This window comes from Dama dama, chromosome Y, assembly GCF_033118175.1.
Source record: "Dama dama isolate Ldn47 chromosome Y, ASM3311817v1, whole genome shotgun sequence".
Classification (NCBI taxonomy): Eukaryota; Metazoa; Chordata; class Mammalia; order Artiodactyla; family Cervidae; genus Dama; species Dama dama.
Genome location: NC_083715.1, coordinates 14,404,120 through 14,417,211, shown reverse-complemented (window position 1 = coordinate 14,417,211; position 13,092 = coordinate 14,404,120). Strand labels below are relative to the sequence as shown.

Genomic DNA, 13,092 nt, shown 5'->3' with positions numbered 1-13,092 from the left:
GGGTGCCGCCCACTACCCTCTCTGCCATTGGTCTCGATTTGACCCAGCAACCTGAGCCTGTCTCACAGCCTAGGGGTCTCGCGTGTTGGGCTGATCTCCGGGCACCCTCTCCTGGCCTTTCTGGAAGCCCTTTCTTCAACCTCAGGACACCCGCACACACCAGGCCCAAAGTGCTGCCCATTCCGATCTCACCCCACCCCAAAGTGGTAGCGAGCCACATCCGGTTACACCTGGGCCGCCATTGCGCACCACTTGCTGTGATATTATGTCCGGTCCCTTTGCATCTGCCCCAGCTCGGGGTCACAGCCATGTCCCAGAGGAGCCTGAGAGGGGGCCAGAGGAAGGTGGGAGCATCCCGGGACTCCGGACCTTCTTAGCTGGGAGCCCGGGTGCTCAGGGGGCAGTGGCCAGGTGGCCTGCCATTGCCATGCCATGCACAGATGGGACTTTGGAGCCACCAGGTAGCACAGCAGTTGAAGAGGTCACCCTTTATGTGGTGTAGGTGGTGGAGGACAGCGGGGTCGGAGGGGGACTGGTGGACGAGACGAGGCGGGAATTGGGCGAGTGTGCCAGCTGCTGGCGGAAGACGTTATGGAGGAGGTGGAGGTTGTGGCAGATTAGGAGCGGGATCAGGGATCCTCCCAGGATCTGAAGGAGAAGACACTGGAGAAGCAGGGCCTGGAAAGACCTGGAGGCCCGAGTGAGCAGCCGGCGCCAAATGTGCTACAGGCACTGACCGCCCTGCAGTTGGAAGTGAGATCCCTGCGTGACGAAAACTGCCGGGCCTCCGTTCGCTTCATGCGAATGAACCATGTGAGAAGGATGCGTCACTTGGTTCGGAGAAGCGCCATACTGCAGGGCATCCCCGGCTTCTGGGCCAAAGCTGTATCCTTCCTGCGGCAACTAGCTGTTTGCCTGTCAGGAAGAGGAGGAGGAAGTGGAGCAAAAGCAGCAGCATGTGCAGGAGTGGGGGGTGAAGGTGTGTGGCGAGGGTAGAGGAAGGGTCCTGCAGGCCATTGACAGAAGTGTGTTCCTGGGTATTGGCAGGTTCCAAAGGCACAGCCGAGGAGTATCTGGTCAGAGCCACACCTGTAAGTGTCAAAGCCATGACTCGTGGTTTCCCCTTCAGGCCTCCGTCTGAGTAGAATCAGTACCCAGGGCCTCTAGGTCAGGATGACCAGAGAGAGTACACTAGAGCAGCAACTGCAAACATTTATTGTTGTAAATGTGGATGATCACCGGAAATAGCTCAGACGTGGACGTCTCTCACACACACACACACACATTCAGACACACATATAAACACACACACACCCCAGTTTCCTTCAGATTCAATAATCACAAGGACTGCAAGTCCTAACCATGTTACCAGTGACATGCCACTACCCAGCAAACACGGGCCAGGAGGCGCGCAGCAGAGGTGAGAAATCACCCCTGCTTTTGGGTTGCAGACCACCTGAGCTGCAAAACAGCACAGGAAACCCAGAGCCATGAGCAGGTCTGATGGTAAGGCTTGGTCTCAAGGAGAGAGTCGTGGCCGGGCAAGCGCGAGTGCCAAGCAACCTTGCAGATGCTTGTTCCAGTGTCCTTCTCCAGGCCAGACTAGAGCTGTTGCCCCAGGCTCTTTTTGGCCTGGCATGTGACCTGAATGTCTCCTTGACCCAAAGCAGATTATGAACAACCCTCAAGTGTCAATCATAACCAGCGCCCAGGATGAAGATTTTCTAAGGTACATGATTGACTTCAAGGTCAGAGAGGGAGGCTGAGGATGGGTCGGTAGGGCACTTGACAGGGAGGTGGGGGATGGTGTTATTCATGGGCCTGTACTGTGAGACTTTACAGAAGCGTCATGGAGGCTGTTAAGGCCCGCCTGGGAGGCAAGCAGAGGCCCCTCGATGCTTGCACCTTTTCCTTCCTCCCTGTGCTGGCAGGTGCAAGTACGGAGCCATCCAAGGTCCCGCTGCAAGCTGATCTTCTCCTTTCGGGACAACCCGTACTTCTGGCACACGGTGATTGATAAGGAATGTTACCCTGACATCACTGGTAAACGTGGCTCCCACGGTGGTGAGTGTGGGTATGCAAGGGGGCCGGGGTTTGGGGTGTGGGTGGACGTTTCTCCTGCTGCATCTGCCCCTTTCTCCCTGTCTTTCTACAGGGTATAGGGCACGTCATTCCACACCAGTCCACTGGTTCTGGGACTTTGTATGGGGAGCACCCAGCCGCAGGCTGGACACCAGGAGCCTGAAATTTCTCAATTGGCAGTCAGGCCACAACTGCCCAGAATCGAACAGGATTGCTGAGGTGCGTTTGGTTTGGGCCTGCGCACAGTTGGCGATTGATGTTGGAGCTCTTGGCTTGTCACGGGAGGCTTAGGGGCCTGGTCAGCCCCGGGCTGACCTTGCTCTTATTGCCATCAGATCATTGGCCAGGACGCGTGGGACGATCCCCTGAAGTACTACCCCAGGGAGGAAATTTGTGCCACGAGAGGTAGCTGACAGAAACAAAGGTGGTGAGCGGGTCTGCAGGGGGACCCTGAGGGGACATCCGTTTAGAGGCAGAGGCCCTGTCCTTTCCCACAATGGAATCCTGAGGCTCATGCGAGCTGGCTGCGGAGCCTGGGATTGGGTCATGCACGTAGCAGGTGACGTGCTGAGACTGGAGGCGTGGGGACTCGGTGTGGCCGTGAGTGAAGGAAGTCTCCCTCCAAGCAGCTGTGGTTGCAATGCCAGAATCCTCGGTGATTCTGCTCGAGGCAGGGTGAATGACGTCTGTTTGTCAGAATCACCCTTTGGTCAATCGCGCTATCCCCGGCCTTCTGCTGCTCAGAAAGTTTGAGATTTTCTGGGTCCTTGCCTCCCGCCACTGCTCCTGGGATAGCCTATGACTAGAGGGTGTCCTCTCTGGGATCCCAGTGCACTTAGGTGCTGACTTTGGGGTCGTCTGTGAATTTCCACATCCACCACTTGCCGTCTCACCGCCACCACGCAGGACATGCTGGGACCGGTTTCAGGCCGGCTTCGGAAAATACGGAAGAGCTGCGGGACGAGGTGGGCAGCGGGCCCCAAGGCAAGGACATGGTGCCTACTGATGCCATTTCCCACATTGCTGGGAACGGGCATCTTCAGCTACTGACAGAGCTGTGTTCCCTGTTTGTGTTTGGGTCCACATGTCGAGTGTGTGTGTATATACACATGTGGTCTTGTGTCACCTGTGTTGATGTGGGTCTGTGTGTGTGTGTGTGTGTTCCTGGCTCAGGGCAGACGCACAGATGAAGGTGTCAGGAGATGAACTGCCAAGCGACGAGAAGAAAAGTCATGAGGCGTCCCCAGAATGAGGGTTGTTGTTCAAAGTATCTCTGCAGTGATCCTGTCCATGGTGGGAAAGAGGAACGGAGGGCCATTGATAATTCAGAGCATGGACACCTTGTGTGCAACTAGACCGAAAAAGAAAACATGTTCACATTTTCTACCGTGTTATATTGTGTATTTGGACCAGGTCGAGGTTTGGGTTGTCAGAGGATTCGTCCAGGGCAAATCAGGTGCGGCTGGGCTTTGAAACCACTGCCTGTGTACCCCTGAGTCTGTGGCAGAGTGGGCCAGCTGATGGAAATGTTGGACGTGGCTATGGCAGGACCTGTGGTGGTGAGGAGGCTAAGGTCCTGTAGAGAAAGGCAGAGACCCGGAGGAGGAGGAATCACAGAGAGCCTGCTGCCCTGGAGCCTTGTTCCACATACGTGAGAAAATACATGGGAGAAGTCCTGGGTCCGTGCTGCCAAGGATCAGCCTGTCAGGCAGCACGCTCCCTCCCGAAAGAGCACACACTGGCATGATCGAACACTACGTGTCAGCTGTGCTGAGGTAGGCTGTCCGTGTGAAACCCCAGGCAACCTAGCAGGCACAGGGTGTGAGCGTGGCATGCCGCCAGGCACTTGCAACCTCCCTGGAAGTGCAGAAATGCGAGGAGAGCACATGTGTGGGGTGTACATGTGTGTCCCTCTGCCGAGTGTGCCTGTGAGGCAGGAAAGTGGGAGGACACAAAGATGGTGGGCTGGCTGCTTGTCCCAAGGTACCTTGAGACAGTGGGAGACAGGAGGGCCCTGGGGTCCTCTCAGAGCCTGCTGGTTTTCCATGGTCTTGCCAAAAGGCACCTCAAGGTTCGTGCTGAGCCCCCTGACGTGAATCCCTTCCCTCCTCTGGGGTCTTGCCCTTGGCTGTAATGCCAGCGTGGCAAAGCTGACAGTCTGAAATTGAGGGTGGATTCTGGCAGTCTCGCTGGAGCAGAATCTCCGATTTGGTCTTAGGGGATCTGCACCATGCGAGACTAAGAGGGATCCTACTTTCCAGGTGTCCGTGTTCTTTGTCACTGGGCACAGCTTGGGACTGCCTTCCTTGGCACGTGGGCTAGGTCGGCAAGCATGGATGCCTGTCTTTCCAGAGTCCTACCCGGGCCTCGTGAGAGCAACTGAAATAAAGGCTTGGCATTTATCAAATTATTGAGGGCTTGGGTGAGATCAAGCCCTCTGGCTGCACTTGAGATAGAAATGGTGCTTTCTGCCCAAGAAGGACATGAGCTCTTGGCCTAAAAGGGCCAGTTTGCCAGGGCATCATCTGTTCAGGGACTCCGTGGGTCTGGGTAATAGTAAACTGAAGGGACTAGTTCTAGGGGTGCCACCTTCCCTTTCTGGCCTCAGATCCCATGCCGTCTACTGGAAGAGACCCTGTAGATGCATGTGCAACTTCTTCATGACATTGTATCATTCCCGGCTTGCCACAGTCTCTTGGGGCTGTTGGAGCCTTGGGCATCTCGTTGGACTTTTCCAGCTACAGGGAGGGAGCGCTGGGGGCACAGTAGTCAGGTGCACACAGAAAGTTCCAAGAAAAGGAGGAGAGGGGCCCACAGCCAGAATGCTGTGGGCCTTAATGGGTTTAGGCATGCAATGGGGCACAGACTTGACAAGGCATGATGTAGAGACGTGCACACGGAGAATGCAGTTCTCCAAGTCAGCTGAGCCCAAAGGCCCTTGTTTTCTGGTTCCCTGAAGCAAAGCACAAGTAATGGAATCATGCCAACATGACTGGTATTGTGAGCCTGCACGATGTTATGGGAGAATGTGGAACACAGGCACAACTCACTCAGCTGTCCATACCGAGCACTTCCAGGCCTGCCAGACTCTCTGCAGGTCTGTCCCTGTCATGAACAATGCCAAGATTTTGTCAACATTGAGCACACATCAATAAGATAGAAGTGCAAGCTGACAGGATCAACCAGCAAGTGAAGGAAAATAACATGGACAAAGCATGTCGGGTGCTTACCAAAATCCATATTTCTGGACAAGAAAGCCTGTACCTCCACACATGTGTAAGTCTCCTCTCAGGGATGTGAGTGTGGACATGTGTGCATATTCGTGCACAGAAGCGCCTACAAGAACACTTGTGAGGGTGAGCAGTCGGAAGACACCGAGCTACGTGACACAAGAAAGGACATCTGAAACATGAAGGGAACATAAACTCTGGCCAGCAGAAGCAGTGAAGCCAGGGAATCATGCCCTATGATCTCACTGAGTTAGCCAGTTCTACATGGAAATAGACGCCTGCATCCCAGACCTCTGGCAGAAAGGAGAGGCAGGAAGAAATCACCTGGGCATGGTCGGTGAGTGCAGCCGAGTCGAGACACAGATTGGGCTGCAATCCCAGCACAGAAGCTGCGGTGGTTGAGCCTACAGCCCTTTGCACAAACAGCTACAAGGGCCTTGGCATCCATCTTAAGTGCTGGGCATTCTTTCCATGTCCTGGCCAGGAGCATCAGCACCCCTTGCCTTTTGTGTAAGGTTTTGGAGATACATCGACACTGGAGCATAAGCACCTGCTACGTGCAGAATCATCGAGTGTGAGACATCTCTCTTTGTACAATTTGCAGAACACAGATACCGCATATGAGGACTATAGGTAAGATGGCTTAGCTGGGTTGTTTTGTTGGTAGCAGCCTCACAGCTTCGGGGCCACTTGGTAGGCTGGGATGTGTTCTCACCTGGAGAACAGAACCTCTTTGAAAGGGCCTGCATAGGGTAAATGGACCATCGTGCAGGCCTCCGGCACTGGTGTGTCATGGAACTCAGCGTGGTGGTGTCCTTAGCTTCTCACTGGTAGGCATTCCAGCAAGCTTCAGGGAATTCCGTCATGCCAATAGACTGTGACACGTTTCTCCCTCTGCGCAAGGTGTGGCCGTGCCACCAGAGTCCTGAGCAGCATTCATGTCTGCCCAGAGAGGGAAGGAGGGTCGTCTGTCCCTTCTGTGCTTCAGCAGTGACCACCCACCGTGTGCTTTCCAGTTTGAGAGAGCACTCTCCGACCCTGTGGCCCAGAACCATCTCATCTGCCGTGGGTGCGACTCATTGAGGAGAAGGGCTTGACTTCACTCCAAGTTTAAGCGTCTCTTCTGATCGCTGGTGTCCAGAGGATAGCAGAGGACCACAGTACCACTTATTGAGTCGGAGACAAAGAGACAGCATTCCTTGGTGCACACACAGCAGGATCGCCAGAAACAGTGATAGCCGTGAAGCAGAGACAAACAGAGATCTCTGCCGTATTGCTCATGTGCCCCAGAAGAGTGGAGGTCAATTGTTGCAAACGTTGAGGTTTGTACACACCCCCCGACCATCCAGACAGCAGCAGGCTCCTATCCCTGGGAGGAAAGTATCCAGCCACTTTGTGCCCCTGCCTAACATTTAGACACTCAGGGAGAGCTCCCAGGGATGGGCCGTCCCATGGGACACAGCAGTGTGCTCTTTGGATTACAGAGCGAGTACACATGGCTTGAAATTCCAGAGGCCAATTCAATGCCAGCGCCTTCAGGAACGCCAGATGCAATAGCCCTGCCCTCCCTGAAGCCGAGTGTGGCCACGTCTCTGCCCTGGAGCCAAAGAAGAGAAGAAGCCACCCTCTGGTCTAGGGGCGTTTCCCTCAGGGTGCCGCCCACTACCCTCTCTGCCATTGGTCTCGATTTGACCCAGCAACCTGAGCCTGTCTCACAGCCTAGGGGTCTCGCGTGTTGGGCTGATCTCCGGGCACCCTCTCCTGGCCTTTCTGGAAGCCCTTTCTTCAACCTGAGGACACCCGCACACACCAGGCCCAAAGTGCTGCCCATTCCGATCTCACCCCACCCCAAAGTGGTAGCGAGCCACATCCGGTTACACCTGGGCCGCCATTGCGCACCACTTGCTGTGATATTATGTCCGGTCCCTTTGCATCTGCCCCAGCTTGGGGTCACAGCCATGTCCCAGAGGAGCCTGAGAGGGGGCCAGAGGAAGGTGGGAGCGTCCCGGGACTCCGGACCTTCTTAGCTGGGAGCCCGGGTGCTCAGGGGGCAGTGGCCAGGTGGCCTGCCATTGCCATGCCATGCACAGATGGGACTTTGGAGCCACCAGGTAGCACAGCAGTTGAAGAGGTCACCCTTTATGTGGTGTAGGCGGTGGAGGACAGCGGGGTCGGAGGGGGACTGGTGGACGAGACGAGGCGGGAATTGGGCGAGTGTGCCAGCTGCTGGCGGAAGACGTTATGGAGGAGGTGGAGGTTGTGGCAGATTAGGAGCGGGATCAGGGATCCTCCCAGGATCTGAAGGAGAAGACACTGGAGAAGCAGGGCCTGGAAAGACCTGGAGGCCCGAGTGAGCAGCCGGCGCCAAATGTGCTACAGGCACTGACCGCCCTGCAGTTGGAAGTGAGATCCCTGCGTGACGAAAACTGCCGGGCCTCCGTTCGCTTCATGCGAATGAACCATGTGAGAAGGATGCGTCACTTGGTTCGGAGAAGCGCCATACTGCAGGGCATCCCCGGCTTCTGGGCCAAAGCTGTATCCTTCCTGCGGCAACTAGCTGTTTGCCTGTCAGGAAGAGGAGGAGGAAGTGGAGCAAAAGCAGCAGCATGTGCAGGAGTGGGGGGTGAAGGTGTGTGGCGAGGGTAGAGGAAGGGTCGTGCAGGCCATTGACAGAAGTGTGTTCCTGGGTATTGGCAGGTTCCAAAGGCACAGCCGAGGAGTATCTGGTCAGAGCCACACCTGTAAGTGTCAAAGCCATGACTCGTGGTTTCCCCTTCAGGCCTCCGTCTGAGTAGAATCAGTACCCAGGGCCTCTAGGTCAGGATGACCAGAGAGAGTACACTAGAGCAGCAACTGCAGACATTTATTGTTGTAAATGTGGATGATCACCGGAAATAGCTCAGACGTGGACGTCTCTCTCTCACACACACACACACACACACACACACACATTCAGACATACATATAAACACACACACACCCCAGTTTCCTTCAGATTCAATAATCACAAGGACTGCAAGTCCTAACCATGTTACCAGTGACATGCCACTACCCAGCAAACACGGGCCAGGAGGCGCGCAGCAGAGGTGAGAAATCACCCCTGCTTTTGGGTTGCAGACCACCTGAGCTGCAAAACAGCACAGGAAACCCAGAGCCATGAGCAGGTCTGATGGTAAGGCTTGGTCTCAAGGAGAGAGTCGTGGCCGGGCAAGCGCGAGTGCCAAGCAACCTTGCAGATGCTTGTTCCAGTGTCCTTCTCCAGGCCAGACTAGAGCTGTTGCCCCAGGCTCTTTTTGGCCCGGCATGTGACCTGAATGTCTCCTTGACCCAAAGCAGATTATGAACAACCCTCAAGTGTCAATCATAACCAGCGCCCAGGATGAAGATTTTCTAAGGTACATGATTGACTTCAAGGTCAGAGAGGGAGGCTGAGGATGGGTCGGTAGGGCACTTGACAGGGAGGTGGGGGATGGTGTTATTCATGGGCCTGTACTGTGAGACTTTACAGAAGCGTCATGGAGGCTGTTAAGGCCCGCCTGGGAGGCAAGCAGAGGCCCCTCGATGCTTGCACCTTTTCCTTCCTCCCTGTGCTGGCAGGTGCAAGTACGGAGCCATCCAAGGTCCCGCTGCAAGCTGATCTTCTCCTTTCGGGACAACCCGTACTTCTGGCACACGGTGATTGATAAGGAATGTTACCCTGACATCACTGCTAAACGTGGCTCCCACGGTGGTGAGTGTGGGTATGCAAGGGGGCCGGGGTTTGGGGTGTGGGTGGACGTTTCTCCTGCTGCATCTGCCCCTTTCTCCCTGTCTTTCTACAGGGTATAGGGCACGTCATTCCACACCAGTCCACTGGTTCTGGGACTTTGTATGGGGAGCACCCAGCCGCAGGCTGGACACCAGGAGCCTGAAATTTCTCAATTGGCAGTCAGGCCACAACTGCCCAGAATCGAACAGGATTGCTGAGGTGCGTTTGGTTTGGGCCTGCGCACAGTTGGCGATTGATGTTGGAGCTCTTGGCTTCTCACGGGAGGCTTAGGGGCCTGGTCAGCCCCGGGCTGACCTTGCTCTTATTGCCATCAGATCATTGGCCAGGACGCGTGGGACGATCCCCTGAAGTACTACCCCAGGGAGGAAATTTGTGCCACGAGAGGTAGCTGACAGAAACAAAGGTGGTCAGCGGGTCTGCAGGGGGACCCTGAGGGGACATCCGTTTAGAGGCAGAGGCCCTGTCCTTTCCCACAATGGAATCCTGAGGCTCATGCGAGCTGGCTCCGGAGCCTGGGATTGGGTCATGCACGTAGCAGGTGACGTGCTGAGACTGGAGGCGTGGGGACTCGGTGTGGCCGTGAGTGAAGGAAGTCTCCCTCCAAGCAGCTGTGGTTGCAATGCCAGAATCCTCGGTGATTCTGCTCGAGGCAGGGTGAATGACGTCTGTTTGTCAGAATCACCCTTTGGTCAATCGCGCTATCCCCGGCCTTCTGCTGCTCAGAAAGTTTGAGATTTTCTGGGTCCTTGCCTCCCGCCACTGCTCCTGGGATAGCCTATGACTAGAGGGTGTCCTCTCTGGGATCCCAGTGCACTTAGGTGCTGACTTTGGGGTCGTCTGTGAATTTCCACATCCACCACTTGCCGTCTCACCGCCACCACGCAGGACATGCTGGGACCGGTTTCAGGCCGGCTTCGGAAAATACGGAAGAGCTGCGGGACGAGGTGGGCAGCGGGCCCCAAGGCAAGGACATGGTGCCTACTGATGCCATTTCCCACATTGCTGGGAACGGGCATCTTCAGCTACTGACAGAGCTGTGTTCCCTGTTTGTGTTTGGGTCCACATGTCGAGTGTGTGTGTATATACACATGTGGTCTTGTGTCACCTGTGTTGATGTGGGTCTGTGTGTGTGTGTGTGTGTTCCTGGCTCAGGGCAGACGCACAGATGAAGGTGTCAGGAGATGAACTGCCAAGCGACGAGAAGAAAAGTCATGAGGCGTCCCCAGAATGAGGGTTGTTGTTCAAAGTATCTCTGCAGTGATCCTGTCCATGGTGGGAAAGAGGAACGGAGGGCCATTGATAATTCAGAGCATGGACACCTTGTGTGCAACTAGACCGAAAAAGAAAACATGTTCACATTTTCTACCGTGTTATATTGTGTATTTGGACCAGGTCGAGGTTTGGGTTGTCAGAGGATTCGTCCAGGGCAAATCAGGTGCGGCTGGGCTTTGAAACCACTGCCTGTGTACCCCTGAGTCTGTGGCAGAGTGGGCCAGCTGATGGAAATGTTGGACGTGGCTATGGCAGGACCTGTGGTGGTGAGGAGGCTAAGGTCCTGTAGAGAAAGGCAGAGACCCGGAGGAGGAGGAATCACAGAGAGCCTGCTGCCCTGGAGCCTTGTTCCACATACGTGAGAAAATACATGGGAGAAGTCCTGGGTCCGTGCTGCCAAGGATCAGCCTGTCAGGCAGCACGCTCCCTCCCGAAGGAGCACACACTGGCATGATCGAACACTACGTGTCAGCTGTGCTGAGGTAGGCTGTCCGTGTGAAACCCCAGGCAACCTAGCAGGCACAGGGTGTGAGCGTGGCATGCCGCCAGGCACTTGCAACCTCCCTGGAAGTGCAGAAATGCGAGGAGAGCACATGTGTGGGGTGTACATGTGTGTCCCTCTGCCGAGTGTGCCTGTGAGGCAGGAAAGTGGGAGGACACAAAGATGGTGGGCTGGCTGCTTGTCCCAAGGTACCTTGAGGCAGTGGGAGACAGGAGGGCCCTGGGGTCCTCTCAGAGCCTGCTGGTTTTCCATGGTCTTGCCAAAAGGCACCTCAAGGTTCGTGCTGAGCCCCCTGACGTGAATCCCTTCCCTCCTCTGGGGTCTTGCCCTTGGCTGTAATGCCAGTGTGGCAAAGCTGACAGTCTGAAATTGAGGGTGGATTCTGGCAGTCTCGCTGGAGCAGAATCTCCGATTTGGTCTTAGGGGATCTGCACCATGCGAGACTAAGAGGGATCCTACTTTCCAGGTGTCCGTGTTCTTTGTCACTGGGCACAGCTTGGGACTGCCTTCCTTGGCACGTGGGCTAGGTCGGCAAGCATGGATGCCTGTCTTTCCAGAGTCCTACCTGGGCCTCGTGAGAGCAACTGAAATAAAGGCTTGGCATTTATCAAATTATTGAGGGCTTGGGTGAGATCAAGCCCTCTGGCTGCACTTGAGATAGAAATGGTGCTTTCTGCCCAAGAAGGACATGAGCTCTTGGCCTAAAAGGGCCAGTTTGCCAGGGCATCATCTGTTCAGGGACTCCGTGGGTCTGGGTAATAGTAAACTGAAGGGACTAGTTCTAGGGGTGCCACCTTCCCTTTCTGGCCTCAGATCCCATGCCGTCTACTGGAAGAGACCCTGTAGATGCATGTGCAACTTCTTCATGACATTGTATCATTCCCGGCTTGCCACAGTCTCTTGGGGCTGTTGGAGCCTTGGGCATCTCGTTGGACTTTTCCAGCTACAGGGAGGGAGCGCTGGGGGCACAGTAGTCAGGTGCACACAGAAAGTTCCAAGAAAAGGAGGAGAGGGGCCCACAGCCAGAATGCTGTGGGCCTTAATGGGTTTAGGCATGCAATGGGGCACAGACTTGACAAGGCATGATGTAGAGACGTGCACACGGAGAATGCAGTTCTCCAAGTCAGCTGAGCCCAAAGGCCCTTGTTTTCTGGTTCCCTGAAGCAAAGCACAAGTAATGGAATCATGCCAACATGACTGGTATTGTGAACCTGCACGATGTTATGGGAGAATGTGGAACACAGGCACAACTCACTCAGCTGTCCATACCGAGCACTTCCAGGCCTGCCAGACTCTCTGCAGGTCTGTCCCTGTCATGAACAATGCCAAGATTTTGTCAACATTGAGCACACATCAATAAGATAGAAGTGCAAGCTGACAGGATCAACCAGCAAGTGAAGGAAAATAACATGGACAAAGCATGTCGGGTGCTTACCAAAATCCATATTTCTGGACAAGAAAGCCTGTACCTCCACACATGTGTAAGTCTCCTCTCAGGGATGTGAGTGTGGACATGTGTGCATATTCGTGCACAGAAGCGCCTACAAGAACACTTGTGAGGGTGAGCAGTCGGAAGACACCAAGCTAGGTGACGCAAGAAAGGACATCTGAAACATGAAGGGAACATAAACTCTGGCCAGCAGAAGCAGTGAAGCCAGGGAATCATGCCCTATGATCTCACTGAGTTAGCCAGTTCTACATGGAAATAGACGCCTGCATCCCAGACCTCTGGCAGAAAGGAGAGGCAGGAAGAAATCACCTGGGCATGGTCGGTGAGTGCAGCCGAGCCGAGACACAGATTGGGCTGCAATCCCAGCACAGAAGCTGCGGTGGTTGAGCCTACAGCCCTTTGCACAAACAGCTACGAGGGCCTTGGCATCCATCTTAAGTGCTGGGCATTCTTTCCATGTCCTGGCCAGGAGCATCAGCACCCCTTGCCTTTTGTGTAAGGTTTTGGAGATACATCGACACAGGAGCATAAGCACCTGCTACGTGCAGAATCATCGAGTGTGAGACATCTCTCTTTGTACAATTTGCAGAACACAGATACCGCATATGAGGACTATAGGTAAGATGGATTAGCTGGGTCGTTTTGTTGGTAGCAGCCTCACAGCTTCAGGGCCACTTGGTAGGCTGGGATGTGTTCTCACCTGGAGAACAGAACCTCTTTGAAAGGGCCTGCATAGGGTAAATGGGCCATCGTGCAGGCCTCCGGCACTGGTGTGTCATGGAACTCA

The 13,092-nt window shown here is 54.9% G+C and overlaps 1 pseudogene; it reads left to right on the top strand.

The window, feature by feature from the left end:
- Positions 1-265: 265 nt before the first annotated feature.
- LOC133053639 (testis-specific Y-encoded protein 1-like) lies at positions 266-11,302 on the top strand (annotated as a pseudogene).
- Positions 11,303-13,092: the final 1,790 nt, after the last annotated feature.